Source organism: Mus caroli, unplaced genomic scaffold, assembly GCF_978045245.1.
Source record: "Mus caroli unplaced genomic scaffold, Mus_caroli_1 scaffold_14, whole genome shotgun sequence".
Taxonomy (NCBI): domain Eukaryota; kingdom Metazoa; phylum Chordata; class Mammalia; order Rodentia; family Muridae; genus Mus; species Mus caroli.
In genome coordinates, this window is record NW_028227269.1 from 12,582,353 (window position 1) to 12,609,533 (window position 27,181).

General features: G+C 38.7%; 1 pseudogene; it reads left to right on the forward strand.

Annotated features, from left to right (window-relative positions):
• The first annotated feature begins 22,236 nt into the window (after window positions 1-22,236).
• LOC110307419 (glutamine synthetase pseudogene) lies at window positions 22,237-23,573 on the forward strand (annotated as a pseudogene).
• Window positions 23,574-27,181: the final 3,608 nt, after the last annotated feature.

Consider the following 27,181-nt stretch of genomic DNA (forward strand, 5'->3'; position numbering starts at 1 on the left):
TCTGCATATGAGGAAGCTCAAGGCAGTTTCACTTTCCATTAGGATGTAGGAGACAGAGACAGAGAGTTCAGAAGAAACAGCGTTGGTTTGAAGGACATTGTCTCATCAAAGTGAATTTTACTTCCTCACAGAAATATTTGCTCCTAAATTAGTCTCACAGTCTCATTACTGACTGGCCAGCCTGAGAAGTCTGGTATCTATCTGAGTACTTGATAGCAACCTGCAACTCAGGGCTTAAGGCCAAGATGAATAAATTGGGTACAGATTTTGGAAAAGGAAAAATCAATGTCCCTGCCTTGGTAAGCAAAACGGAATAAAAGCAGAAGGTGACAGAGTCAGAACCTTTGAAGCTTGCTGTGTGGATCAGCAATGCCTTTCACCTTGCTGGGTATTTCCAGGAACAGAGTTCCTATGAACGATGCCTGAGGCAGTGTGACTCCTCTTGTTGCTCAGTGTCTCCCCCACAAAAGAATATTTCAGAGAGGAGTTGCTGTCCTCTGGGTCTCTTCTAAATGTGTAAAAAGCTGAAGGCAAACTTACTATGCATTGAATAACATTTGATGTTTTAAGACTTCAAAAAGTTGAAACGTACAATAAAATTTAGAGGGTTTTCTTTCTTTCTTTTTTTTTTCTCTTAACCATGATGTCAAAATGACATTCTTTCAGTAGACTTCAAAATATATATTTTGAATTTTGAGGTGTTGTTGCCTAGTAATAAACAGTAAAAATAAAGCAACAACAACAAAACTGTAATGTGATGATGGAGAGTTACAGAGTACCACAGTGCCTATTTAGCCATAGGGCTATTCTGATGATCAATGCTCAACCTAGGGTACACTGTGTTGCCAAGCTGAGCTATTCTCTAGGTTAGGAATTCATGTTCATAATAGGTTTACATGTTTTTCTACTTTCAGTGGATTTATTGTCGGGTGCTTCAGATAAAAGTTAAAGGACAGGCATAATGGTGGGTTTTGTTAACTTGGCCCCATCAACAATTACAGGGAAGAAAATCTCAGTAAATGGTTCTCTAGATAAGGTTGGCTTGTGGACATATCTGTAGGGGATTATCTTGATTATTCTAGTTGATTCTTGAATATCTGTGTTGGGTGGCCATTTCCAGGATTTGGAGGTCCTGGACTATGGAACTATGGAAAACAGACTAAGCAGAAGTAGCATCCATGTATTAATTTCTCAGTGCTCTAGTGTGGAAGTGATACAATGATTTGTCTTAAGTCCCTGCTGGCTTGACTATCCCACTGTGATAGGCTTTAATCTGGAATCCTGAACCAAAATAAATATAACTCCTGTAAGTTATTTTTTTATCAAATTATTTTAGCACACAGAGCAACAGAAATGAGTCTAGGACAATGTAGTGGTTTGAATACATTTGGCCCAGGAAGTCGCACTATTAGGAGGTATGGCCTTGTTGGAGGAAGTGTGTTACTATGGGGTGGGCTTTGAAACCATCCTCCTAGCTGCCTAGAAGAGCCGGTCTTCTCCTAGTGGCCTACAGATAAAGAAGTAGAGCTCTCAGCTCCTCCAGCACCATTACTGCCTGGACTCTGCCATGCTTCCTGCCGTGATGATAATGTAGTGAACCTCAGAACCAGTAAGCCAGCCCCAATTAAATGTTGTCCTTTATAAGAGTTATGGTGCATCTTCACAGGAATGGAAACCCTAAGAAAGACAGACAAGGAGTATTGTGGGAAACTGGTTTTGACAAAAGAGTCAGGAAGAAGTTGTACAACCACTATGCACAGAAAACCAATTAAAGTAATTGAGAAAATACATTTTCAAAAACATCTTAGATGTAGGAAAGTGAGCAACTGATATGAATAGTATGTAAATATTATCCTTATAAACTATTTTGCATCAGTTCAGCATGGCAGCAGCTTGGTACTCAGGCTGTCTCACTCTCACTGATGAGGAAGCCACAATTCACCTGGCTGTAAAGTGAGAAAGCAGCTTTCCTGAAAAGGCACAGGTTTTCTGAGTGAAGCACAAGGAAAACTTAGAACCAGGTCCAACACATCTGAATAAATTCTTTGCCAAAGAATACAAAATGTTAAATGACCACAAATACACTCATTATTATTTGTTAAGTAACATTTAAATACAAAGAGACATGAACATGTACTGTTAGAATGATAAAAATTTAAATTGTTTTTATATTTTTTCTGGAATACGTATATAAGTGAAGGGATGAATATGAGTTTTGTGTGTGCAAGAGGCTCCTTGTACAGAAGCTATTAGCAGTTATGAGGCATTCCTCATGGATGTTGAGAAACTGATTCAAATCCTCTGCCAGAGAAGCAAGAACTCCAGCACCTGGCAACACTTTTATACTGAAAATGGCACCTTTAGAAAACAACCTGGCAGTCTCTTCAAATGTAAATGATATCTCAGGATGGATAAAGGCTATTCCACTGGCAAGTGTTTACCTGAAACAAATGAAAACATATGTCCACACTATGCTTGCATGCTGCAGTCTATGGCAATTTCATCCAATAATAAGTGAAACCCAAATTGGCTTTAAAAAAGTGTTTTACAGACATTCAGCACAATACTGCTGAGCAATAAGGAAACAGTGTAAGAAGCAACCCGCTGAGGTAACACACAACGGGGAGCAAGAAGCTGCAAGCACAAGGATAAATGTGAGCAAGAACAAGAGTCTACTAGCTTAAATCTTCATTTACACATTTCCTTTTGAAAATTGAAAGTATTGCAAAGCCTTTCATTATTCCCATCAACCCACAGACTAGAGGAAAGCTTCCAGAAGGGCAAGAAGAAACATCTGTGAGTGTTCACGTTGTAAAACTACCTTGCAACATGACTGCTGTCACAGAAGGTCCTTAAACCACTGGGATGTAAATTTTAAAAAGTTTTGGGCTAAAAAGAAGGCTCTGACCATTTCTGCAGAGGGCCTGAGTTCAACTCCCAGCACCTACATGGTGGCTCCCCACTGTCAACCCTCTTCTGACTTCTGTACACATGCAGCTCCCATACATATATGCAGAAAAAACACATACATATGAAACGAAATAAATAACGTTTGTAAGGGAAAGCATTAAAGTATTCATACATACCTCAAGTTAAAATTGTAAAATAGTCGTAGGATTTACACCAAAAATGACCAAATCAAATTTGATGTCAGTATGTATATCCTAATAAAGAAAAGAAATTTTAGAAATCAAGTGAAGAAAAACATTCTCTTTAGAAAATTGAAGCACAAATCAGGATGTAACTTGTTGGTAGTGTGCTTTCCTAGAAGTCATGCTGCCCTGGGACCCTGCCAGGTCCAGCATGGCTGGGTAAGGGGAGGTGTAATACAGTTCCTGCCCCTGGAGCATCACCAGGCCTTTGATCCTCACTATCTCCATATGTGCTGATGACTGCTGGTGCACTGAAACGGATCCTCTTCTCTTCTATTTTACTTTCAATCTTTCTTTATGGGGAATATACTTCCCCCATTACTGAGAGCTAATCAGTCCATAAAAAATGAAAAGGATACAGTTTTCAGGAATGAGGAATTGAGGTGGTCAGGAGGCTGTGGAGGACAAGGAATAGGTCTTCTACTTGGCCTTTAGGGCCATGCAAAAGGATCTAGAAAACCCAACCACAGAGGCCATAAAAGTCTACCTGGTCATTTATAGAAATATTTCATTGCCAGATTTGGCTTTGAATTTAGAATTATGAGGAAATGCATGTACCCTTCAATGCAGACCAATGACTGCTGCAATAATTAGCTAGGGTGAACTTGGGGACACTGAGGATAGAGAATTAATGTGATCTCTAGAAGAAAAGGTCAACAAGCTGAAGTGCCCAAGTGAGGACGCCTCAGTCCCACTTAGGAGAGAGAAGAAAGTTATCAGAAGTAGGGAGGAAGGGAGGGAAGGAGGGAGGGAGGGAGAGACCTTGGAGGGAAAGTGGACAGAGGGAGGGGTGAGTGGGGAGGAGAGGGGAACCTGATCTGGTATTGGGTTAGGGAAAAGGACTGAAGCCCTGAGTGGCAGCAGAAAGAATGTAAATAGGCATCCTTGGGAGATAGGAGGTTGGGAGGATCCTCCAGAATGCACCAGAGACCTGGGAGGTGAAAGACTCAGGACTCAAAGGGAGGGACCTTAGAGGAACTCCAAGACTGTAGGGAGTGGGAACTTATACAGCCCACCTCCCGCAGGAAGACAGGACATCAAGTGAGGTTTGGGGTTGCCATCCTACAGTCACAACTCTGATCCATAATTGTTCCTTTCTGAAAGAATTACAGGAATGGAAATGGAAAAGAGCCCGAGGAAAAGAAGGTCCAGTGACAGGCCCAAAAGTGGGATCTAGCTCAAGGGGAGGTCCCAAGGCCTGACACTACTACTGAGGCTATAGAGTGCTCACAAAAAGAGCCCTATCATGACTGCCCTCTGAAAGACTCAGCAAGCAGCTGAAAGAGTCAGATGCAGATATTTTCACACAACCAATGGACAGAAGCAGCTGATCCCTGTTGTTGAATTAGGAAAAGCTGAAAGAAGCTGAGGAGAAAGGCGATCCTGTAGGAGGACCAGCAGTCTCAATTAATCTGGACCCCTGAGATCTGTCCAACACTGGACTACGAAACAGGCAGTAAACACCAGCTGATATGAGGCTCCCAACACACATATAGTAGAGAACTTCAGGGTCTGGGTTCATTCAGAGATGATGCACCTAACCCTCAAGAGATTAAAGGCCCCAGGGAGTTCAGAGGTCAGGTGAGGTGGGTGGTAGGGACATTCATGTGGAGACAGGTGGGTGAGGAGTAGGTATGGGATGTGGAAAAGTTGGAGAGTGGATAGGGGAGAGTGTGGGGGTAATAAAATATGGAGTGTAGTAAAATAAATTAACTAATAAAATAAGGAAAAGCCATGGATAGGAAAAGAATCTATAGAAAGCAAGCAAATGATAAATGGGTTTATTTTATATGAGAAAGACTTGTGTGTGGTTTAGAAACAAATAGTATTGGAAGGAGAGTACACAAGGCCAGGAAGAGGAAATAAAGGCTAGAGAATTAAACGATGACGCATGAGTATATGTTGAGTTAGCGCTTCATTCTCCTAGTTATGTGGAAAATTGGAGATGATGATGCCTAGAGAGATATTAGAGAGAGCTAGCTGCTTTACTAGAATACATTTTAAAACTTTGTAAGAAATCATTTTACCTCAGTAGTCTGTCATCTTTCTACTCTTACTTGAAAATAGCTACTAAAGACTTCTGTCTGCTGTACCAGGAAACCACAAGAGCTGTGCCCAAGCTACCTGTTAAAAGGCTGTGTAAAAACTATAAGGACATATGTTTTTGCTTTGTGTTTAGCTTCTGTTTTAAGGAAGCAGAGGTTGCAACTAATGGTCTGGGATTCATAGAATTTATGTAAATGTAAGGATTTCTAGGATAATTATTAATGATGCTCAAAGCCTTGATGTAACTTTAATCAATAAAACGATGGTTCAGGCTCTCTGGTTGGAAGAAGGGAAAAAACGAGAAGGGGGAAGGCAAAAGAATGAGAAGGAAACAGAAAGGAGAGGCATGAATGATGAGAGTCTTTGGGCAAAGAGAGAGCACATGACAGATTGCATCCACTGACTCTGAGTCATTATTAGATTAGTGCTGCTCCCGTTCCAGCCTTTCTGAGGACCCTCCTCAGGCTGAGGCTAGACCTCAGTAGGACTCCATTCGCAGCACTGCTTAATACCAGGTGTGCTAGTGTATACTTGTAAATCCAGCACTCAGAAGACAGCAGTAAATCCAGCACTCGGAAGATAGCAGCAAGAGTTTTAGAAAAGTTCAGGTCATCAGCAAATTTGAGGATAGTCTGTGACACATGAGACCCTATCTAAAAATAAACAACCAAAAAAAAAAAAACGCTAAAGCAAAATCGTGGGAATAAAGGAAACTACCAAAAGCACAAAGGCGAAGCTCTGTAGAAAGACAGAGGAAGAAACAACTTGTTCTCAGCCCAGCATCCACAGGGAAATCACAGTGCTCAACATCCATAACAGTAAAACCAAGCATCTCCATAGAGTCAAAGAAACTCATTATTTGTATATTTATGTGGCATCACTGGGTAGCAGAATGAGTGTTAGTCTATTAAAGATGGAGACACTTGAATTCTATGGGGAGTGAAAGTGGCACTTTTCACTTACATTGCATTTGTAGGATTCAAAATGATTTGTAGGGCTCTGCACTGAGCAGGGACAGGGGAATATCAAGATGTCAGGTTGCAAAGCGCTGTAAGGTGCCTGTTTGCTGTCTGAGCCAATGCTTGCCTTCAGATAGAGATGGAAATGTCTTCAGCTTAGCGGGAGTTCAACAAGGATAACTTGTTTCTTTATATGACAAGGCTGATGTGTCTTAGGAACATGAAAGTCCAAGCACCATCTAAAATAGAAATGTAGTTGTGGGGCAGTGGGAAGTGTGAAAAAGTCACCATGGTTCTAGACACTCACTATGCTTTTCTCTAATATGCCAAGAGTGATGTCAGTTATTTGAGTTGTGTTTCTCACTCTCTATTATACTAACTACATTTTCTATATAGGAATCTGTAGACTCAGTGTGAATTATGCAGAAAAACAAAAGGTAGTGAAGAGCCGAGATTTTTGATCACACATCTGGAGTCAGAAACCAGATCACGACGCTCACTGTGTTATAGTCTTCCAAAGGGGTTGAACTTACCTGTCATAGATATAAGGTTTTATATTTACCTCTTGATATTAGAAAAAAATCAGAGAAACAATATTTTGCAATGTATCAAAATAAAGCACTCTTAAAATCTGAGATTGTAGTGTATTGCATAGGGCTATATGTCAGATATTTTCACTGAACAGATACCAACATAAGTATGAAGGAAATTGTCAGCCCTACATTTTTCACTAGCTGGGCAAAATACAAATCATTGAGATAATTAGCATGCGTGCTTCAGGAACATGGGAGACATTTGGTCACAGACTGAATAGATAAGAGAAATTTATTTATAAATAAATCTTGAGTAGTGTTTATCAACAGTTGAGTTGGGAGGGTCAACATGACACCAAAATGCCTGGTAGGCCAGTTTGTCTGTTTGTTTGCTTCCTGGCTGCTACAAATATGAGAATAACATTTAATTAGAAACCACAAAATCCCCTGGCTATGATGACCAAGACAAGTTGTCCTTTGAAACATTTAAGATAGATTCTCTATTACTCAAGGTTTCTAAGCTGGAAGGGTCTGCTTCTTGGATACTGAACACCTGAATTATAATCATTTTACAAACAAATTTGTGACATAAACATGCTTCCTGATATTTATCTTGCATTCATCCACTATTGAAGCACTCTCAAGAACCCTGAAAATAGAGAAATGCAGATGCACATGATGCATCAATATGTATAATTAGCACAAAATAACACGAATCCATCCATTCATGACTATAACAATTACAATATTTTCCTACCAAAAGGAAGATAATGAATATTGAAAATTTTATTTTTGAAATTGTAATATAACTGGAGCATTTCCCCCTTTCCCTTTCCTTCATCTAAATCATCATATATAATCCGTCCTTTATGTCTTTCAAAACATGGTCTTATTTTTCTTTTTACCAACTGCTGCTACGTGTGTGTGTGTGTGTGTGTGTGTGTGTGTGTGTGTGTGTGTAAATATTGGAGACGTTAAAGTCTCTGACATTCTTTGTTATATACTTCTTCCAGCACAGCTTGGTCCAGGAAGCCTGATTGGAGCAGGGAGGGAATGAAAAGACAGACAACACAGAAAACCTGCGAACTGGTGAATTGGTTGTGAACAACCTGATAGAGTAGTCATAACTATGCAGCAACCCAGATCCACAGAACCTAAGCTTGTTTATTGGGTTTAGGCCATGGAAAGGAGTTAGCTAGTGTCAGTATGAGGTTTTTTTTTGGATTAAATCTACACCAAAAACCTCCTGGAGAAGAAAACTACAGTTGCTAGTTTTTGCACACATTCATCAATCCTTTGTAAACACTCATGTTTGTTGTACACATTGTCAACATTTGCGCTTGAGCCAGAGAAATGCCTTACCAATTCTGCGTCTGATCTGTATAGGAAAGGCTTTATCATTCTGATGGGTCTGAGGACATGGGTACTAGACATGACTCTACCCATTTCAACAACACACATTAAGAAGACATCTGCTCGGTATGCTTTCATTCAGGGATATCTTGGCATCTCACAGTTAGAATTACACACTTCTGTTGTTAGACTCTAAACGTAGCCAGCTTTGTGCAAGATGGTGAAAGCAAGCTGCTTCTTTAAATTATCGACAATGAAATCAGTATTGGCTATTATGTAAATATTATTCATGAAGGAGCAAGCCACAGAAGACTGTGTCCTGAAGCCATAGCTGCTGAGGAGAGAAGACACTCTAGGTGGCTGTGTACTGCAAGTTGTTCAGAAAGTTCCAGGATTCAGGTTTATGAGGCTTCATTCATCTTGAGCTTAGCTTTACTGCCTTTGAGTCATGCATGCTCCTGGAAGTAACCCCAATAAACTCACTGGCTCACTAGTCTAAACTTTGGTAGACTGCTTGCTTCATCTCTTGTTGAGGCCCTACTGGGAAGAATAAATGTTTCTAAATGTCCCCACAAGAAAAGTCACACAGCTGCCACTTATACAACCTCCACCTGTCCAAATGTCTTAGCTCTACACTTCATCAAATACTATCGTAAGGATTCTTGCTTGGTGATCTGAGTGCTACTGTCTCCCGACTGATGCCTCTGAAGCTTTTTCTCCTTTAGAACTGTAAAGACCACAGGTAAAAGAATTGTGACTGTTATATGCTAGAGTGAAAAGATGGCGAACACCTTGGAGATAGAAAGTTCTCTCTCTTGTGTTTCAAGGCCCTTTCTTTATTCTTTCAAGATATTTTCCTGCATACACTTTTTCAATTGGACAGGAAGCTAAACTCATGTATTTCCCAGATATATTGTACACAATGCTATGCTAATTAATGAAATATATAGGGCAATGGGAGATCAGGGTAAAAGGGAGATATGGGGAGGAACAATTAGCATGAAAGGCCCTTTGAAAAATGTTATGTGAACCTTCCAGATACACCAGGACTGGTGCACAACTGAACTCACAGAGACTGGCAGCATGGAAAACAGTCTGCAAAGGTCCAAGCCAGATGAGGTCTCAGTACCTAAATGCCAAAGTGTTCACAAAGCCCATTGCCTAACCAAGATCTTTACAAACAATACCTGCCTAAAAAGGAAAAGTCAGTTTCCTCCAGTGGAATGGCACTATGTCAGCCATATTCCAGGGCAGGTCCTGTGCTCAGAAGTAGTTGGCCAACACAAAATAGATGCCATAGTTTGTTTATTTGCTTCCTTGATTGTTTGTTTGTCTTTTGAGCCTGGGTGCTTTAGTTTCATCATGATTGGCATTTTTCATCATATTTCTTTGTTTTTTGGGGGGTGGGGTTATTATTGTGTTTGGATTTTCACTCTTGAGAAAGAACAAATATGAAGTTGAGTAGGGAGGGAAGTTAGAAGCATATGGGGAAAGTATAGGGAAGGAAAAGCATGATCAAAATACATTATATAAAAAATGTTTAAATAAAAGCTAGGGTATCTAAAGAAAAAAAAACGTGTGTTTGGGAAAGTGCATGTCAATAAACATAAGAATAAATATTTTAAAACAAGAAGAGGTAAAATCTTGCTTCATTGCTATTTTGGTTATTGCCTGTTTCCCAATTCATGAGGATAGCTATCAATCTGCTTTTTAAATCACTTGCATTATACTAAAGTCCTCTGTCTCCACAATATCGTACCTACTGACCTGTTAAGTGTTAGAGGAAAACTGTGAAAAAATATATATCATGACTATATGCTTGAAAATGTCATGCTTTAGTGAGACTTACAGCTTTCCCCTTCAACTTAAGTGCAAAGAATGACTGGGTAGCACTTTTGCAAGAACCTCGTCTAAAATCTATGTGGTACGTACAGTGGAATGAGGCCTAAATGTGATTATAAACTTACTGGAAAGTACATCTCGGTGCCTGCACAGGTCATCCATCACACAATCAAGCAGTTATTGGAGATTCTGACACTCATCTCCTTAGGCAGAAAACCTTGAAACTCCATTTTAAAAGCAGAGTAACATCAATGATTTTGCAAAAGGATAAAAATGTCTTTCAGTAGTACCTAAACTAGTGAAAATTTATAATTACATGTCAACAATCATTCTGTAAGTATTATATATTATCTCATTTTATGTCTATCTACTTCATCATTGTCTACTACCTATTCATTTCACATATCAAAGGAATCTTTAAAGAAAGTCCCAAAGTATTAAAAGTACTCAAAGTAGGAGAGGTTTGAAAGAATGTAAATTAAATCCTGAAATGCCCATTTATTTATAATTCTGAAAGGAAAAAAAAACCTCTATTTAGTATCTAAACCTTAATTTTCGCATTTTGAACGTGATATTGTTTCCAGACTTATGGAGAAATATAAAAGGTAAACACTATGTGTTCCATGTGTGCTCAACACCACAATGAATACAGTAACATGTTAAGCATAGTTACCTTCAAATGATTACATCATCCTCTACACCAAAAACATGCCCATAGAACATAGAGCTGCAGAATTCCCTGCAGGCATCTTTTAACCATCTCCTTGCTTAACTTAGATGCAGAAAATTGTAATCAGAGCAAGGGAGTCTCTGTTCTGATGATATCTTAGAAACCAGGTTCAGTGTGCCAAAAGGGTTTTCATACTTAAAAATAAAAAAATATAGTAAGTCTTGTAATATTTGACTTTCTGAAGCTTGAAAAGACATAATTCCATTTTCATTTATTTCTATTATTTGTGTCATACAATATTTGGGACATGCATAAACTAAATATACCACATGTATTATATCTAAAATATAATATACTAAATATATTCTAAAATGTATTGTACCTTCCTGATATTTAGAATTAGCTGCATAAGCTCTATTTTCTACATGGTCCAGTTGAATACGAAAGGGTGTTGAGAACACAAAGCAGAAAAATGAAGTCTGAATCTTGTGAAAACCTTGGTCTTAAACCTTATACTTAATGTACAATCAAATGAGACCCAGCTTTGTGTGGCTGATGGACCAGAAATTCTGGACTTCTTCCAGTGTTTGAAAGAAAGTTTTCTTAGCTTCAGTTTTTGTCACACTATGCACTTCATGCTCAATACACACATGCCAGTGTCTCTTAAGTTTGTTTGCTCCTAGATAATTTATATGTATCTTTTTTAAAGTTTTATGTCAGTAAATTAGTGTAGTTACCTCCATGGCTTAAAACATGTTTCCCAATTAATTGAAAATAGATTCTTTTCTCAAATAATATATTCTGATTATGTTTTTTCCTTTCTCTATTCCTCTCCAATCTTCCCCATCTTCACTCCCATCTGGATCCATTTTTGTTTGTTTGTTTGTTTGTGTATGAAAAGATCAGGCTACTAAGAGATACTATAAAAATATAACAAAATGAAATAAACAGAAACTATGACATCAAAGTTGAACAGGACAAACTAATAAAAAGAAAGGAACCCAAAAGACAAGAATCAGAGACTCACTCATTCACAACCACTTGAATCTCATAAAAGCACTTAACTGGAAGCCATAACACACAGAGGACATGGTGCAGACCTGTCCACCCCCTGTAAATGCTACTTCATAGAGTACCACATAAAAGTGAGGTTTCCCTTGGCGATGGTTCCAGGGCCACACCAAAATGTTCTCTGCTCACTCCATAAAGTCACCTTTGCTATATCTCCACTATCACTACCTCTGCTCACTCCATATAGTCAGCTTTGCTATATCTTCACCATCACTACCATCAAGAAACCAATAGTTCACTGCCAGACTCTTACACTAGCAGAACTGTGTTGGTCTTTACACTCAGAGTTCACAATAACAGTCTTCCCAGTAGATCAAAAGGAATTTTACAGATGTTTCTTATGAAAGAACTGTTCCCCCAAATTTTTTTTCACAAAAATACTTTTTAAAGCTAATTTACAATCACAATAAAACATATCTGGGTTTGGAACAAAATGATTCTATCTTTATTTTCTGAATATAGAAAGATAATATTCTTCTATGTATCTTAATATAATTTTTATATTCATACTTCTACTATATGGCAAAAATTACCATTGATAATATGCAGCCTCTTAGAATAGATATGCATTCTCTTATAATAGATGAGGATATAGAGGTCTAGCACAGAAAATCAGTTATCATCAATGCAATGAAAAATCACTCATGAGTCAGCATAAACAAAGAATGCCCAGAATGCTTAAAACATGTTGTACCAACCTTTGCTAATTATTAATAGAAGGAATTTCAATTAACCGCATAACCTTTATTTTCCCTTCAGTCCAATTTAGAATAAAAAGGTGGATCAGGTACACAAATCTGAAATATAAAGTTTCAAAATTATTCAAACCTTACCCAATAAACATGACAACAGGGGAAAGTACTGTCTATACATAAATCACTCTGTCCCAGAACTGGGTAGCTGAAGCAATAGGGATTTCCTTTTCTTTTTCCTGGGTGTTCTCGGGACTCAGCAAAGGCAATGTGCAACTGACTTGGAGTATAATATACTCCTTCCTCAGGAGCAGGCCATTCCCTACTGTGTTTGGCTTTGCTGCTACTTTGTCCCAGAGTATACCATCATTGTGTTACTGGCAACAAGAAAATATTTCTTAGAAAATGAACTTGGTCTTCTACCCAGAAAGATCATTGGAAAACCAAAGACATTGCTTTCTTCTGGTGCTCAGAATCAGGACTGGACATCAAATTTAAAATCCCTTGGTGCATATTGGATTTTCTTTCCAGTACACACTTCAGTACTGCTATTTTGAAGGCTATACATCAGGCCATCAAGACAGAATGGATGTGTCTGAACTGAGTGAGTCCAGTCATTTTAAAATCCAGAAAGTAGCATTGTGTTTAAGCAATCAAGATTTCCAGGGGAGAAGATAAAGGAGAGTGGACAAAAGTTGCATCAATGCAGATTCAGAAATAGGTTGGAAGTCAAGCTGTTGTTGATTTCAATTATGTGTAAAATTAAAATAACACACAAAAATCATTATTGTTCATCATGTTAATGGTAAGGAATGTTCAATAGTGTGAAAGAAGTTCTTCCTGTGAAGGATTTACAAGGACAAATGGTAATGGCATCATGCTTAATTATGTATTTAATTAAAGCTGTAAAATACAGTACCTTAAATAGTTCTCCTTAACTAAATTTAAACTGGCATTTGAAGCAAAGTCTTATACATCCTTCATCTCAACTCTGAGAAAGTAATGCTGAGCTCACTTCCCATGCTTCAGAGCATGGCTCTAAAAATATGTTACTCAGGAGAATGAAATGCATACTAGGTATCTCTGGCAACTATTAAGTACTAATTATATATAATTCCTATTCAATAAATCCAAATGAACAAATTCAAGTTTACTGGTCACTTAATACTTTAAAAATCATTTAGATTCACTTAGTATTCTCTATTACAGATATTACAGGTTTTCAAATGTTTCCCAGTGATTGTTCTAAGGAATCATGGGGAATATCTATTCTTCTATGTCTACAGCACTGTAAGTGTTCATGTTTCAGGGCAGTCTATGCAATGATGAAGATTTCTGCTGCAGAGGACTGTAATAGGAAATATCACATGCTTGGGAACTTTAGGAAAATATTTGTTCAGCAAATATTGGTGTTAGCACTTTTATGGCTTACTAGATATTGATGTACATTAATTTGGTAACTTATCTATTCCAAACTAAATGTAAGAAAAATTTTTTGAATTCGTAATTATTTGTGAGATTAGGAAAAAGTCTTGAAAATTGCAAAAGTTAGTGACAGAGAAATGCAAATGTATCCATGATGGTCTGACACCCAATTTAAACACCACAAGGTTACCTCTGAAACATCTGCTAGATGAAGTACTAGAGCTTATTTTAATGAGACTTAGCAGGGCTGTTAGCCAACTTTCATTTTTAATTACTGTGATAAAATACCCTACAAAAGCAACTTTAGGGAGAAAATATTTATTCAAATTGATTCCAATGTTATATTCTATCACTAGATTATACTCTAGTGATATCTATATCACATGATTATATTCTATCACTGCAGGAAAGTCAAGACTAAAACTTGAAACAACTAATCACGCACACGATCAAGAACAGATAAATAAATATTAAGTACACGCACACCTATCCATGTTCAGTACCATTTCCATACATACACATTTCTGAAGCTCCTGCCTAGGAATTGGTGATACCCACTGTAGGTTGATCTTACCACACCATACAATTATATTTGAAAATAAAATTAAGCTATTGTATAGCCCCTGTTTTAGAAAGCAGTTTATGTTATACAAAACTCAGGAAGATAATTGATGTCCTAGAAGGAAAAGAGAACCAGTGTTCATCCTCTTACTACCTAATGCATTGCCTGCCAAGAATGTGATCCCAGATACCGGGAACTTAAAGATGTTAAATCTCTGTACTATTTTAAATTCTCTCTCTCTCTCTCTCTCTCTCTATATATATATATATATATATATATATATATATATATATATAAGTTTTGAGAATTCCTGCAAATTCATGAAAAAAAAAAAGATTCTTTACTTTGATCCTCCAATTTCTGATTCACTGCTCGAAGATGTGTCAGCCCCAGTCAATACCGTCTTTGTTCACTGGCCCTACTGGGCAGTGGCTAGTGAGGTAGACCCTCTGAGTGTCCAGCTGTTTTCTTATGTAAACAGATGCTGTCAATGTGCACACAGTGACTGGTATTCAGTACCTTAATGATGACAACTGGCCAAGGACCAGCCTCAGCCTGGAGAGGAGTTCTGAGAAAAGGGGTGTCTGGGAGCAGTGAAAAGAATTACTCGAAGTCAAATTGTGGATCCAGGTTGAACTTCTGCTTGATACAGCTTTTCCAGTCTGCTTCTCTCTATTTCTGCTTTCTTTCTGGAGATTTCTCTATCTATATTCTGCTTTGTTATTCTTTATTTTAATTTAAATTATACTTATTTACATTCCAATCTTTGCTTCCCTTCAGTCCTCCTTCCCACAGTTTCTCATCCCATCCCTTCTTCCCCTTGCCTCCGACAGGGTGCTCTCCCCACATAAAACCTACCCCTTCCCTGGGTTCTCAAATCTCTTGAAGATTAAGCACATCTTCTCCCATTGAGACCAGGTAGAGCTCTGGGAAGAATGTGCAGGGGCCTTGGACCAGCCCATGTATGATCCTAGGAAGTCAGTGGCTCAGCTCTGGAAGCTTCCTGGGGTCTGGATTTTTTGAGACTGCTCCGTCTTCCTATAGGCTCGCTCTCCCTTTCAGCTTCTTCAGTCCTTTCCCAATTCAACCATAGGGATCTCCGACTTCAGTCCAATGGTTGAGTGTAGGAATCTGCTTCTGTCTCAGTCATCTGCTGGTTGGACCCCTCTGAGAACATCCATGCCAAGTTCCCATCTGTAAGCATATCATAGCATAGTAGTGTCAGGCCTTGGTGCCCCCACCCCCACCCCATGAGATGGATCCCAGGTTGGGTCAGTCATTACACCTCCTTTCCTTCAGTCTCTTCTCCATTTTTATCCCTACAGTTCTTTTAGACAGGAACAATTCTGGATCAGGAATTTTGACTGCAGGTTAGTAAACCTGTCCCTCTACTTATGGCCACCAGCTTACTGGAGGTGGATTCTTTAAGTTCTCTTTCCCCAATGTTGGGCATTTTGGCTAAGGTCACCTGAAATGAATCCTGAGAATGACTCTCCTCCATGGTACTCTCTAGAGGGTACCCCCACCTCCCATTGCCCGAGGATGCTTATTTCCATTTATTCTCTTGGTTCTCTGGGCTTCTTTCCTGTTCCCTCCCTGCCCCCATATCTAATCTTGTTCCCCCTTTTCCCTCTCCCTCCTCTCTCCCACCCAGGTCCCTCCTTTTCTCTGCCTCCTGTGATTATTTCCTTATCCCTTCTAAGTAGTGTTAATACCTCCTCATTTGGGCATTTCTTCTTATTACACTTCTTATGGTCTGTATGTGCTTGCTTGCTATTCTAATAGATCTCTCTTTCCATGTCCTGTTTGCTTGTGTGTGTATGTCTATTCTCCAAACAATTCTCTCTTTTTATCCTAGAATATTCTCTGGATAGCTCATCTCCTGCAGAACACAGATCCAGTCTTTTATTTTACCCTTCAATCTAGTTATTTATTTCAGGTTTTCCTTTTGATTATCTTATGAATAAGATCCTATCATCCCAGCCTTTTAATTCTTAGGGGACACCAAGTACACATGTTCTCATAACATTGCAAATGAATTCAGAGACCTGTCTGTTTTTGTTAGACACAGAAGATAAACTAGTTGAGTGAGACCTTGCCACTTCCACCACCTGAATCTAACCTTGCTCTCTCCTAGGCTGATCCTGAACTCAGGAATCTATCTGCATTTGGAAGCATTAAAAAAAATCTCTTTATCTCCTTTCTTAGTAATTTTCTAACATGATGGCTCTGAGCAACTGCTTTTCTTTCCTTAGATTTATGAAGCCCCTCATATAAATCATATTGCATTCTTGTTTTTTACATAGTTGAGAAATTATATATTTTTGAACTCATGTATTTAGAGCATTTTCCCATAGCTCTAAGGGCTGTTCTGAAAGTCCCAAAGTTTACCATTTGGCTGAGACATAGCCACACTCTGAACTTCTCTACTCATTCTGTTTCTAATTATCATGGAGTCACTTACTTTAACAGTGGGGCATTCCTCAGAAGGAAAAAGTCCTCAACTGCTAGTGGATCCAGAAAATAAGTACAGTATTATACAAACAGGTCTTATGCATATAGTAGCCATCAACACTCATGGATGGAGGCTCACACCAGGGCCTTGTCCAGAGACAGTAACTATGTCACTCTGTCCCCAACAGGGCCACACCAGGCTCAGTGTCTCTCTCTTTCTGTTTTAATTTAAGACTGTGAACCTCAATCATGATTGTAGTTACTTAATGCTCTACTTGCTTGATGCTGACTGGAAGGAGGAACAAAACCAGTAAGAATAAACCAAGGGTGATTCCTCCATTTATTAGCAAAATTGTTCAGGAAGACAAAGAAGTGAACTTGTGCACAGCAGAGGAAAAGCTGCAGATACTTCCTCAGTAGACGTGAACTCTACTCTAGAATTACTAATAGCCATGATCTTAGGATGTAGGGGATATATATCCAAGTCTGTGGGAAGCCACATACGCCATTATGTGCAGTAGAGTTTTTTGCAGAGTCACTGCCTGGCCCGAGGCATGCAAATGAGGTACTGAAAGCATAACCAATCGGGTGTAGACATGCCTCTCCTAGGCCTATATAAGCAGCGCCAGTTCTGGGGCTTGGGGTCTTTTCGCTTCTGCAATCAAGCTCTCCCAATAAATGTGTGCAGAAGGATCCTGTTGTGGCGTCTTTCTTGCTGGCGAGTCGGGGGCTCACACAAGTCCAAATTAGAATTGCTGCAAAGCCCCTTTCAATGAAACTGATGTTTAGATCAGTCATGTTCAGAGGTATTATATTCCAAGGGAGTAACACAAACCCAGTGGAACAATGAATGGCATTGTACTTAAACCCTGACTTAGCATGTTGAATTTGATTCCCCATAAATACGACTGCTTCCTCTAAAGCATTAAGTCTATCCTGAAGTTCCCTGTCAATATTTTCCTGGATCCTGAGTGCTATTGACACATTTTTTTTTTTTGATAACTGATCTACATGATGTGCTGAGTGACTTTCTTTAACTAAGGGTGGAGTGGAGAAGGCAAAAGTAGTAATCACACCTATTAAGGCTGTGCTTCCCAATATCAAGTCTGCACCAAATCTTTTAGATCTTTTGAGAGCTAAGGTATCCCTATGCAATGCCTCTGTAGTGTGGAGAATGCCTCAACACTCACAGAGGCTCACACCCGGGCCCACCCCAGAGGCTGAACCAAGTCACTCTGTCACTACCAAGGCCATACCTGGCTCAGCAACAACCTATAAAGTCAGATAATAAGAATCATACCAATAAGGTTAAATGAATCTACATATGATTATTTACAGTAACAGACAATATATTGACCACTTAAAAAGGTAATACAACAGTTTCAAAACCATTGATATTTGTGTCAAAAAGGTTGACACAGACATAAATGCATAATAGCTGTCTGTTCATCTCCTACAAACCTCTGAATGGAGGATGGAAATTATTCTTTCTGTTGTCAGATTAGAACACAAGCTTTGTATATTTAAAAATATTTTCTCTTGCTAAAGTTTTAAGATTGGTATTATGAATTTTTCAAAATTGCAGAGTAAGTATTCATTAAAGAAAATGTACATAGTCACTATTTGAGTTGTTTCTCCAATAAACAATGTACAGCTATGACTGGACAAGTGAACACCAAGGTTACAGAGGTTATACGCTCAAATAAACTTTATTTTCAACAAATTCTTCTCTAAAAGAAAACAAATTTGAAAAGCAAATTAGAGATTGTTTCTAGTTCCTTGAAACATAAAATTGTCTTTTCTCTTTAGTTTCTGTCATGGGAACTTACAGAGACAATCCTGCTGAGCTAGTATCTATTGGGTTCTTCATAGCAGACAGCTACACAAGCATCAGCTACTGGCACCAGTGGTGAGAAACATGGGATTAAGAACCCATAGCAATGTGCACACACAGCTGCCATTCTATGTGTCATGACCCAGAGTTATCTGTGCAACAGATGGCATCATGGAAAAAGAAATTCATTCACCAATGGGCAGTAATAGGCTCTCCTGCTAGCCTCTTTCTGCACCATCTTATCAACCTGGCATAGGCAAAACTAATGCTGTTGGACAAGCCAAACTTTAGAGACCTTCATCAATCTTTGGAACTCCTATAACCTAATATAGGAATGACAGCATAATTAATGACACAATGGTAGTTATACCAAGTGGTGACTCCAGAGTATAAACATTTCCTGAGAAATGTTAAGGTTTCTTTAGAAGTATTTACATCAATATTTTTAAACTGTCTCTTTCTTTCAAAGTCCCTTTAGGTCCTCTCTCACATGATCTCCATTACTAAAATTTTAAATTCAGATGTCAAATTCAGATCTCCTTGTTCCACTCACATCCAGTCAATAATTAAATATGCATTTCAACCTTTCTCCAAATTATCTCTAATACTCAGACTAAAATAAATTTAATAATACCAAGACTGGCCATGGTATGATTTTCCACTCTTCCATTTAGGTAAAAATATGAACGGATGGAAAAGACAGTTTTTCTTGTGTTTTATATCTACCATTCTAAAGAGTTTATGTGGCTTTCTGGTGTCACATGCATGAACATAGATGCTATAGCTTTTTGTATGTGTGTGTGATATAAATTTTGAGATAATTTGAATCCGGAAGTACATGGCTTTAAAAAGACTGAGAGAGACTGGCTGTGAATTCAGAAAAGCCAAATAAAATGTGTGCTTGGAGACACAGGTTTATGGAAAACACATCAGATATTGTGAAGTGGCAGAGCCTTTGCATTGAAAGAAATGTCTTCATCTTCTTCCTTGGTAGTCTCACCCAGATCTCTTCAGTCAGAAGTTTAAAATCCATTTCATATCCTTATGATAATGTTATCTTCATCTCTTCATGCTCTCATGAAATTTAATCAGACCTTTAAAAATCTAATTTTACAATTCTTAACACACTGCATTAATTTTGTTATTGAATGTATAATTATAAAAAGAAAAATCCAGCCTGATATCAGCCCAACTCAAATGTTCATAGACGAAATGTTACCACCTCCTTCCATCATCTGTATTCTTGCTATGGAAATGAGGGCAGAGAATTTGGATTTCAAAGACTGGACAATGATGATAATGTTGTTTTAGGGTGTGTGTGTGTGTGTGTGTGTGTGTGTGTGTGTGTGTGTGTGTGTTTGAAGTCCTGAATGGTAGTTAATGGATTGGTTTCCCAACAGCACCTGGATCCAATTCTTTCCATATAAAAAGGCTGATAAGAAGATAGCATAAAATATTTGATTTGTAGAAATTCTAGGGCAAACGAAAAGCTGAAAAGCTTTTGATTTAGAAACATGATTCAGCAAGTAAATTAATTGCCTTACAAATTCATAACTAAAATTAAGAGCTCCAAAACACTCAAGGAAAAAAAAAATCGAGTGAGTTTGTCTACAGTCAGTAGTTTTAAGACTGAAGAGATGAAGACAAAAAGGGAGGTGGGGGAGGGGCATTTTTCCCTGAGCAAGTTGATTAGCCAGATCAGTAAAAAAGTAAAAAAATAAAAATAAAAATGAGGTTTGAGTTTGGCAAAAGACAGTTTCTATGTATAAGTTGCAGACTAGTCAAGAAATACAACCTCAAGCTGGAGAGATGGCTCAGCAGTTAAGAGCACTGACTGCTCTTCCAGAGGTCCTGATTTCAATTCCCAGGTACCATCTGGTGGCTCACAACCATCTGTAATAGAATTGGAGGCCCTCTTCTGGTGTGTCTGAAGACAGCTACAGTGTACTTACATATAATAAATAAATAAATAAATAAATAAATAAATAAATAAATAAATATTTTTTTAAAGAAATACAACCTCAGGCCTCCACATGCATATACACACATGGCCACACACAGGTGAAGATGCATACACACAAAATCACACACAAAATTGTAGTAGTATTTGAACCAATGTTAGAGTTATATTACTCACTATAACTCTATGCAGTATGACCGAGTTTTAGCTTTCAGTAATTACTATTTGCATTAGGAAATACTGCTGATACTTGATAGAAAGTGTTTTTTTCTGGCTTGAATGAAATCATCTACACATTTCCTTATCCCATATGATAACTTCAGAATTGACTATGAAGAACATATTATCTACAACATTATTGTTTGCTGCTTTTTAATTGTATTTCCAACTAGAATATGGTAGGAACACCTCCTGAGTTATCAATTTATCTTTGGTTATACATGGCAGACTACTTTTCTTGGAGTGATAACTTATTAAATTAAATATTTCTCTATCGAGTTAAAGAGTTCACACTACTAATGATTGCCATTACTTTTTTTGTGCTACCTTACATTGAGTTGGGAATTGCTTATGATATATTTGAGTAATTAGCAGAATGAGATTTATTCTTTATTCATAGTTAAGTACTTGTAGAACTTTTTTAAAACCCAGATTCCTAGGACCTATGGTGTCAGAATGAAGACAGAGCCATCTGTTATAGAACATGAGCATATGACCATCAAATAATTAATAATTACTGAATGTACTTCAAAAATGATACTTTTAAAATTATTCAAACTTATAACAAGGTAATTATTTCCATTAAAATTCCAGTAGGTAATCATATAATTATGTATAATCCCATGTGTATTTCAGCCACATGTGGACATTTGACCATGGGGAGAGAAGTACATATTCTTTAGTCATTGGTTGATGCTTACTACAAATTTTAAAGGTCAATTTTCTTTTGTCCATTTTTCAGATGAAAGAAAATGAAAAAAGTTCATGACTATTTGAATTCTTGAGGAAGTTTAAAATGCAGGCCTGGGATCCACACCTAGTTCTTACAAATGTCTCCAATATATATCTCTTACATTTTGACTGTTGTTGCTTTTAAAATTAGTGTAAACTACTGACAATCTGACTTTAAATTAATTGGTCAAGTTAACATCAACCACACAAATGAATGGCATCAGTCCATACACTTAAAAGAATTATAAAATCAAATGGTGAAATGGGCACCAGATACAAACTATCACCTCCATCCCCTGCTACAAGTCTGAGTAATAAAAGCTCCATTTCTGATAAATTAAAACATAGTACTCATTAAGACTGTGATACTTGCTAAATACATATTAGAGAAATGAGGGATTCTCTGAGCTTGAGTAAAAGGAGAAAGAAGTCTATGATGAGCAGCCAAGTAGCTGCTGATTTGCTGTGTACTTTCTTTCCTCAAAAAGTTGCTGCAAAGGTTGCTGAGTCCTCACGGCTTTCAAGACCATATCTAGGGCAGGATACTTTCGGAGAATAACAAATTCCAAATCTTTCACATATATTACTTTGAAACAAACAGCCAAAACTAAAGAGTCGGCAAAATTTTAAACAGAGTCTAAGAATAATTGTGACAATTTTTCTTAATGAATAGGAAAATTAAGTGCATTATTTAACCTTTGTAGTCAGCATTCAAAAAGGAAACCTGGCAGAGCCAAGAATGGGAGTAGAGCAGAGTGTCTGAGCAGCACACCCATCTCCTCTCCGCTCTTCGCCTCGCTCTCGTGGCCTGTTCACCCATCCATCATGCGGCCGGCCACCGCTCTGAACACCTTCCACCATGGCCACCTCAGCAAGTTCCCACTTGAACAAAGGCATCAAGCAAATGTACATGTCCCTGCCCCAGGGTGAGAAAACCCAAGCCATGTATATCTGGGTTGATGGCACCGGAGAAGGACTGCACTGCAAGACCCGTACCCTGGACTGTGAGCCCAAGTGTGTCGAAGAGTTACCTGAGTGGAACTTTGATGGCTCTAGCACCTTTCAGTCTGAAGGCTCCAACAGCGACATGTATCTCCATCCTGTTGCCATGTTTCGAGACCCCTTCCGCAAAGACCCCAACAAGCTGGTGCTATGTGAAGTTTTCAAGTATAACCGGAAGCCTGCAGAGACCAACTTGAGGCACATCTGTAAACGGATAATGGACATGGTGAGCAACCAGCACCCCTGGTTTGGAATGGAGCAGAAATATACTCTTATGGGAACAGACGGCCACCCGTTTGGTTGGCCTTCCAATGGCTTCCCTGGACCCCAAGGCCCGTATTACTGCGGTGTGGGAGCAGACAAGGCCTATGGCAGGGACATCGTGGAGGCTCACTACCGGGCCTGCTTGTATGCCGGAGTCAAGATCACGGGGACAAATGCGGAGGTTATGCCTGCCCAGTGGGAATTCCAGATAGGACCCTGTGAGGGGATCCGAATGGGAGATCATCTTTGGATAGCCCGTTTTATCTTGCATCCGGTGTGCGAAGACTTTGGGGTGATAGCAACCTTTGACCCCAAGCCCATTCCAGGGAACTGGAATGGTGCAGGCTGCCATACCAACTTCAGCACCAAGGCCATGCGGGAGGAGAATGGTCTGAAGTGCATTGAGGAGGCCATTGACAAACTGAGCAAGAGGCACCAGTACCACATCGGCGCCTACGATCCCAAGGGGGCCTGGACAACACCCGGCGTCTGACTGGATTCCACGAAACCTCCAACATCAACGACTTTTCTGCCGGTGTTGCCAACCGCAGTGCCAGTATCCGCATTCCCCGGACTGTCGGCCAGGAGAAGAAGGGCTACTTTGAAGACCGTCGGCCTTCTGCCAATTGTGACCCCTATGCGGTGACAGAAGCCATCGTCCGCACGTGTCTCCTCAACGAAACAGGTGACGAACCCTTCCAATGCAAGAACTAAGCGGACTAGACTTCCAGTGATCTTCCCTCTCCCAGTTGTCCCCACTGTAACTCAAAGGATGGAATACCAAGGTCTTTTTATTCCTCGTGCCCAGTTAATCTTGCTTTTGTTGGTCAGAATAGAGGGGTCAAGTTCTTAATCTCTACACACCAACCCTTTCTTTCCTATCTAGCTTTCTAGTGGGGGGAGGGGGAGGGTAACCCACTGCTTCATCTCATCGGGTATGCATGTCCGGTAGGCATAGCTGTCACAAAGCGGGTGTACTTATGGTGAAAGAGGACATTTTTTTTTTTCTTCAGGATAGTTGAAAGGGCAGGCCCAACGGCTTGGATTGACATTTCCACTGTTGGTAGAGAGCTGTTATTTCTAAAGGGGAAACCAGCTTTCTGTTCCAAATGGAAGTCAGGTGAGGAGTTGAAGGTTGGTTGCTTGTGCTGTGCTTCCTTGGCTTGGGGTAGGGGCGTCCATCCCCTCTGCGAACACAGCTCAGTGCGTCACCTGATGGATGGCCCTACTGTGAAGGAAGAAAAAAGTTGGCATTTCTTGGTCCTCCGTTTATAACACAAAGCAGAGTAGTATTTTTATATTTAAATGTTAAAAACAAAAAGTTATATATATGGATGTGTGGATATATGTCTTTCTAATTGAGAGAACCATCCTATTCACTGGGTGCCAAGTTTGAGTGATGAGGGGCTTGGTTTAGAAGTGAGGCTCTCTTGAGGTAGGGGTGAGGATGCAGTACCGGGAAAGTTGGTTATCTTGGGGTCTCAGCTTCATTACTGCTTAGGGTTTCCCTGCCCACTCTTCAGGAGCAGATGTTGGACAGGTAGCCGGTGGGATGCCACTACTTGCCACCACTGTCCCCAGGCTTAGGTTTAGGGGATGTGTATACTTAATCCACACACGAGTTAGAAGTATGAGTTGGCTGGTCAACTTGAACACTGTTACTGATGGGTGGGTGGGTGGGGGTTTACTGGGGTTATTTTTTTGGTGGGATTAGCATGTCACTAAAGCGGGCCTTTTGATATATTAAATTTTTTAAAAGCAAAACAAGTTTAGATTTTAATCAGATTTGTAGGGTTTCTAACTTTACAGAATTGCCTGTTTGTTTCAATGTCTCCCTCCACTTGACTCTTAGGGGAACTAAGGACAGGCCTAGAGTTAAAACACTTGTCTCCTAGTGTCCCCTCCGCCAGCAGACTGTTCCTTTCCTTCTGAAAAAGCCGATAGAATTTTTTTTTCTTTTATAATAAACACACCCCACCTCCACCCCAGCCTGTTGCCCTTGAGTTTTCTGGTTGTTTGTGTCGGCAGCAGGCCAGCTGTGGTTTTTCTCTTGCCATGATGACTTCTAATTGCCATGTATAGTATGTTCGGTTAGATAACTCACTGTAAACAGACTGTAACTGCCAGCGCAGCGCTTATAAATCAACCTAACATTTATAAGATTTCCTCTGACTTGTTTCTTTGTGGTTCCAAAAAAAAAAAACCCTCAAAAATTAAAAAAAAAAAAAGGAAACCTAAGCAGCTTCTGATGTGTGACTCATTTAATGTAGTTAATCACAATAAATGTGATGTGATGTGTGTGAATATATATATACATATATATATATATACATATACATATACATATACATATATATTCCACATAATTCACAGGCATGGCAAAGCTGGTTTGGCAACATTCAAAGCTACTTTTTGCCATTGTTCTCAATACTACAGGCCCAGGCCCTGTTGTAAGGGGCATTTTTTTCCTCAGCCCAAGATTACTTAAACAGGTGCTATGCAAACAGAAACTGTCATTCTGCATCCTGATAGGGGTTATTGTTAAAGAACACAAAGACAGCAGTTTGCCTGAGTCCTTGGTTTTCTCCTCTCACATGTGTTTATATTTTGGAAAGACAATTTACATAGCTTTTGAAAAGTGTTCTTTGAATATTTATGCATACAGTTCTGTAGTAAGCATTTTTTTTTTTGAAACACGATTGAATGAAGATGCTGAATTCTCTTTAGAAGCATCAGTCAGAGGGATTGTGACACCATTAATTGCAAACTCTTTATATTGGAAATTTAGGGAGATGTGAGTTCCTTAAAATTGCATTTACTTTAACACGTGTTTCTGTTAAATGAAGAAATTTTCATAAGAGAAAGATGATGATGGTGCCATAAATTAGTGAATATTCTCAAAATTTCCAGAGGACTTTTTACATGTGTGCAGTTAATGGACTTACAAAATACTATAATGTAAAATTATTGTCTACACATTACAAAGTTAATTCACTAAGTTGAAGCAAAACCTTGAAGTTGTATATGCTTATGTGACAAAGATGCCATTATATTTTATATGGGCTTCTAACATACAACTCCAGGTCCTTCACACCATAGCATATGTAAATGGCACCATGGACAGTTCTTTATAAAGGTCTAGAACAGTGTGGGTGGGTGGGTGAGGAGGCAATGTAAGGTAGTGTTTACTTCCTCATCAAAGATCACATGATTGACTTTTAATGAAGACAAATAAATCCCTCCTGGTTCCTTCTCTGCTTTCCCATTAGTCCTTTGACTCAGGGTTTTAATTCCCAAGAATCTAGTGAGAAGAGGTGCTTCTGACAAAATCTCTTAACTCCCTAGATGCTTAAAAGCTCTCATCAGTCTTTTGACTACTTATTGCCTTCCATGTCAACATTTTATTAAATACCCATTCAACACTAAAGTTTGAAGTTTGGGTTTGAGTTCAATGACTGAATTTCCAAATGGAGAAGATGTTCCCCAAAACATGATTCATGCTAGACTAACCAAAATACTGAAAATAAGCTGCAGTGTATTCTAAAACAAAGCCCTCTGGAGTGTATTCAACAAGTCAGCAACACAACATTGGACAAGTGACCTCTGTAGGAATCATAAAACATAATAAATATACATAGTGGAATTCAGCATTTTGATGGCATCCATGAATGGATGCTTGTCATCCCCATGGCCCCTTTAGTATAAGAGGCTCATAGGGTAAAGTGTCATTTGCCCTCTCAGTCAACAGTTATATCTATTAATTCATTTATTCCTCAGAGCCAAGCAATCAATTACATACTGACATTATCATTCACACACCTCTAGATAAGGTAATTAAGACAAATAGATTAAATGACATCCCAAAGTCACAGAGATTGTAAGAAACCCAATTGGCCAACTATTCAGATTGTCTGGCTCTGGAGCCTTTCATGATTAATTGTTCTTCCTTGGTGCTACTCAAAGACCAATGTAGAACTAGCTGGTGTGTCAGAATAGGTACTTAGAAATATAAAGTTTAATTTCATATAAATTGAGGTTTTAAACAATTGTAAAGCTTTGCAATCATGTTTGAAACACATTTTTGTGCTTTTTATGTAATACATATGAATGCAACTTTTCTTCCCCATAAGTTTATAAAGCACTTGGAGTGTGTGTGTGTGTGTGTGTGTGTGTGTGTGTGTGTGTGTATGTGTGAGACTGAGGTATAAGGGAGATAAGAGAATTTTACAGGCAAATGAATTGTTTGGATTGGTAATGAAATAGATTTATTCAATTGCAATTTTAAAAGTCTTTTTCTATTCAAGTAACTTAATGCAAAATTTAACTTCCTTGTCACTTTGGGTACAGAGATTTTGAAAAAAAAAAAAGAAAGAAAAAGAGAATGTAAACTTTCCAGTTCAATTTGTGGATA